The sequence below is a fragment of the Schistocerca serialis genome, unplaced genomic scaffold (assembly GCF_023864345.2).
Source record: "Schistocerca serialis cubense isolate TAMUIC-IGC-003099 unplaced genomic scaffold, iqSchSeri2.2 HiC_scaffold_1223, whole genome shotgun sequence".
NCBI classification, from domain to species: domain Eukaryota; kingdom Metazoa; phylum Arthropoda; class Insecta; order Orthoptera; family Acrididae; genus Schistocerca; species Schistocerca serialis.
Window position 1 is genome coordinate 212501 of NW_026047429.1, and position 5000 is coordinate 217500.

General features: G+C 53.2%; 1 non-coding gene across 1 annotated transcript in view; it reads right to left on the bottom strand.

Annotated features, from left to right (window-relative positions):
• LOC126435954 (small subunit ribosomal RNA) overlaps positions 1-493 on the bottom strand; it is a 1909-nt gene extending 1416 nt beyond the window's left edge. The window contains exon 1 of the ribosomal RNA XR_007580309.1: positions 1-493. This exon is cut by the window's left edge and continues 1416 nt beyond it. This is a non-coding gene — a ribosomal RNA (small subunit ribosomal RNA).
• Between the last annotated feature and the right edge of the window lie 4507 nt (positions 494-5000).

Genomic DNA, 5000 nt, shown 5'->3' on the forward strand with positions numbered 1-5000 from the left:
ATTTTTCGTCACTACCTCCCCGTGCCGGGAGTGGGTAATTTGCGCGCCTGCTGCCTTCCTTGGATGTGGTAGCCGTTTCTCAGGCTCCCTCTCCGGAATCGAACCCTGATTCCCCGTTACCCGTTACAACCATGGTAGGCGCAGAACCTACCATCGACAGTTGATAAGGCAGACATTTGAAAGATGCGTCGCCGGTACGAGGACCGTGCGATCAGCCCAAAGTTATTCAGAGTCACCAAGGCAAACGGACCGGACGAGCCGACCGATTGGTTTTGATCTAATAAAAGCGTCCCTTCCATCTCTGGTCGGGACTCTGTTTGCATGTATTAGCTCTAGAATTACCACAGTTATCCAAGTAACGTGGGTACGATCTAAGGAACCATAACTGATTTAATGAGCCATTCGCGGTTTCACCTTAATGCGGCTTGTACTGAGACATGCATGGCTTAATCTTTGAGACAAGCATATGACTACTGGCAGGATCAACCAGGGAGCTGCGTCAACTAGAGCTGAGCAGCCGGCCGCCCGGGAGTGTGTCCCGGGGGCCCGCGCGAACACGCAAGCGTCCGCTCAATTATTCTGCAAACAGGAGGAGGCTGAGCTCCCCTGCACAACACACCTCGAAACCCTCTCAGGTCCCGGCGGCGCGCAGCGCCGTCCTAAGTACTTGGTCGGGTTCGAGAGAGGCGCAATCGCCCGGAGTTAGGCGAGTAGACGCTTTAGGTGCGACCACCCGTGCTCCCAACTGAGCTTGCCGCTGCCGACAGAGGCCCGGGAGCGTGCTGTCGTGGCATTGCCGGCGGGAGACAACACGCGCCACCTACGGTGACCGGCAGCTCCAACGCCAGCGCCACAGAAGGACAAAAGCCCCACTTGGGTGCCGAAGCGAACTCTCCCAGCACAGCGCACGCGCCAACACGTCCGCACAGCTGCGATACAAACCACCTGCGAGAACCGCTGGGGCGACCGAGCAGCAGACGGCGTCGCGGCGCCGAGCGCCGGGCGGCGGCGCATCCTCAGCGCACAAAGTCCTCAATCGGACCAGCACACTGCAGATGGCCACCGCGCTTCGCACCGGGCCCGCGAGGACCTACTTTGGCCGCAAGGCGCCGCGAGCAGGGGGCGCCGGCGCGCAGCTGCGCCGCCTGCCGCGTCCGTCGGCCGGCGCGCCTGCCACTGGCCGCCCCCACCAGCCGGCTGTGGCGCGTGCGCCCACGCACCGCGCTGCCAGCACGCCGGGCGGCCCCCCCTCACCGGCCGGGGACGGTCCCACCCAGCCACCGCCGCGTATCGCCTCACACCCAGATCCCCTTTCACGTTCGTGGGCATGGTGGGTCCCCTTTCACGTTCGTGGGCATGGTGGGTCTCCCTGAAACAACCGGTTAATAGCTCGACCGATCGTCGCCAACACTGATTCACCTCTAGCGAGAACAACCGCACCACAACGGGTTACCAGTTGTTCATTTGCGTAACGTCACCAGCAAACGTACACGTCCATCGCCATTTGCAACGAGTATTGCATGCCTGTGTCAGGTGTCACAACACACTACGTCTGCCCACATAGACGCAACAACATGTGCACGCCTAGAGAACACGTGGAAGGTAGACCCCGTACGTATGCGGTGTCCATTGCGCGAACGACTGTCAGCCCGCCTCTGCAGCATGTCGCAGATGTGGAACGCGGTGCAACATGCTATCACGGTGTGTGAGAAGAGACGACTACGTCCGAATACACGCTCCACTACATCAACAGACTGCTCATGCTGATCGCCATCCAGGGCGTCCGTTCCTCCCACACGTCTGTATGGCGTACCACACTGCAATCCAGCTCTTATAGGGAGACGACACGTAGCTGCGTGCACAATATTTGGACTGTATGGTCCGCCGTTGCTAGGCGCAGTCGTCATACGGTCACATGTGCCACGATGTATCATTCAGTACATACGGACCAATGTGCAGTACAGTTTGTGGGTTTTGCGTAAATCGGCGGACAGGTGACAGGCCGTACCACAACGTAGGCTGAGTACGTCGGCATGCGAAGGGCATTGAACATGCAAACTTCTCACCGACCAGCTTGCGAAGGCAGGGGGGAAGGGGGGGGGGGCGGCATGTACGTCCTGCTGCTATCCACACTACAGTGTATAGCAGGAGCATGTGGAAAGTCAGCAACACCTGCAAGGTGTTTAACATGACGCGATACACAGGGGACCGGGCAGTGCGAGTAGGGAACTATATTGCGAGGGTTGCGGTTAGGCAACACTACACCAATTTAACGGGTTGCATAACAATTACAGAGCAGGTTCAGTGACAACGTGCGTCAGGTTAAGGCGCAATATAGTTTAGGTTACGGCGCACTTTAGGTTAGGTTAAGGCACATTATAGGTTAGGTTAAGGCACATTATAGGTTAGGTTAAGGCACAACATGGGTTAGGTTAAGGCACAACATGGGTTAGGTTAAGGCACAACATGGGTTAGGTTAAGGCACAACATGGGTTAGGTTAAGGCACAACATGGGTTAGGTTAAGGCACAACATGGGTTAGGTTAAGGCACAACATGGGTTAGGTTAAGGCACAACATGGGTTACGTTAAGGCACAACATGGGTTACGTTAAGGCACAACATGGGTTAGGTTAAGGCACAACATGGGTTAGGTTAAGGCACAACATGGGTTAGGTTAAGGCACAACATGGGTTAGGTTAAGGCACAACATGGGTTACGTTAAGGCACAACATGGGTTACGTTAAGGCACAACATGGGTTACGTTAAGGCACAACATGGGTTACGTTAAGGCACAACATGGGTTACGTTAAGGCACAACATGGGTTACGTTAAGGCACAACATGGGTTACGTTAAGGCACAACATGGGTTACGTTAAGGCACAAATTAGGTTAGGTTAAGGCACAAATTAGGTTAGGTTAAGGCGCAACGTAGGTTAGGTTAAGGCACAACGTAGGTTAGGTTAAGGCACAACGTAGGTTAGGTTAAGGCACAACGTAGGTTAGGTTAAGGCACAACGTAGGTTAGGTTAAGGCACAACGTAGGTTAGGTTAAGGCACAACGTAGGTTAGGTTAAGGCACAACGTAGGTTAGGTTAAGGCACAACGTAGGTTAGGTTAAGGCACAACGTAGGTTAGGTTAAGGCACAACGTAGGTTAGGTTAAGGCACAACGTAGGTTAGGTTAAGGCACAACGTAGGTTAGGTTAAGGCACGATATAGGTTAGGTTAAGGTACGATATAGGTTAGGTTAAGGTACGATATAGGTTAGGTTAAGGTACGATATAGGTTAGGTTAAGGTACGATATACGTTAGGTTAAGGTACGATATAGGTTAGGTTAAGGTACGATATAGGTTAGGTTAAGGTACGATATACGTTAGGTTAAGGTACGATATAGGTTAGGTTAAGGTACGATATAGGTTAGGTTAAGGTACGATATAGGTTAGGTTAAGGTACGATATAGGTTAGGTTAAGGTACAATATAGCTTAGGTTCAGATACACATTGTTGTAGGGAAAGGTGTATTTGGGGGGGGGGGGGGCGGCAGGTTCGTTGATAGTGATTATCGTAATTGGATGCCTGCGGCATTATCCGATTTGTCACGTCAGGATGCACTTTTGGCTCATGACAGGCGGCGCTCCGATTCCATGGTTGTGGCAGATCTGTGTCTTTCATTCCTGCCATTGTTTGTGTGCTGTGACAGGAGGCAGTATTGTGATGTTGGGTGCACCCCTGTGTAGGACATGTGTGGGTGTTCGTGGCTTAGCTGAGCAATGTGCGGATGTCGGAAGGGTGGGATATTGTGTTTTCTGGGTGGACCTCCCGGTCTGGTAATGATAGTGTGGATTGTGTCATGTGGCGGAGAGGATGCACTGGATGTTCTTCCATGCTGGTGGTTAGATATTGTGTGTGTGCCTGTTACAGGCAGAGAGTAGTGTGTGATAAGAGAGTAGTGTGTGATAAGAGTGTCTGGCTGACGTGTGGTTCTCATTGTGTGCAGAGTCTTTCAGCATGTATAGGGACGGTTGTATATATTATCTGTATTCTGATGGCTCTGCATCTATTACTAATCAGTGCCGTGTATACGGTTACTCTGGTTCCAGTCGAAACTGTTCTATCTCTGTACATTAGTGACACTACGGCTCCACTATGTTGCCGCCCCTGTCGGCCGTTTCCCCCAGTGTATGGCTAATGATTATCAGCAGTCAGTCTATTAGTCAATACCGGTAGTGTGACGACGTCAAATGTCCGGGATGGGGGAAGCTACACCCTTCCCGTGGGTCAGGGCCTAGAAAGACTCTTCCCACGCAGGAGACTGACTGTCGTTACTCTTCCGAGACATATATGTGCCCAGCGTTTTTTGCGACTGCGAGTGCAACGCCAGGAGGCTCGGACTGTCGTTACTCTTCCGAGAAATATATTTGCCCAGCGTTTTTTGCGACTGCGAGTGCAACGCCAGGAGGCTCGGACTGTCGTTACTCTTCCGAGAAATATATGTGCCCAGCGTTTTTTGCGACTGCGAGTGCAACGCCAGGAGGCTCGGATTGTCGTTACTCTTCCGAGATATATATTTGCCCAGCGTTTTTTGCGACTGCGAGTGCAACGCCCACGGGTGCCGACATGGATGGGGCGCTTCCTAGCTGATGGCTCAGCATGAGAATCCGTACAGTGAGCAATGCGATCGCGTCTGTAGCTTGTACGTGGTACAGCTCGCAGCTCATGAATAGGGACAGCGGGAATGTCGCATATTGGAAATATCTCTTCATGAAACGCATGTTATAGGTGTGGATTGCACCTTACGAGTGCGGGAAACGTCCGCCGTTCATCCGCTGGCGATGCGAGTTTGGCGGTTGGGGTGGGGCACGAACGGGTGCAGGTGGTGTGATTGCCGGTCCACGACTTCGTGCGGCAGAGGCACTGGCGTATGGGTGCTGTGGTCGACAGAGGCTGCATGCTTTGTGGGTGGCGTCGAAAGATGGGCACTGTGGGCCCATCGATGTCTTC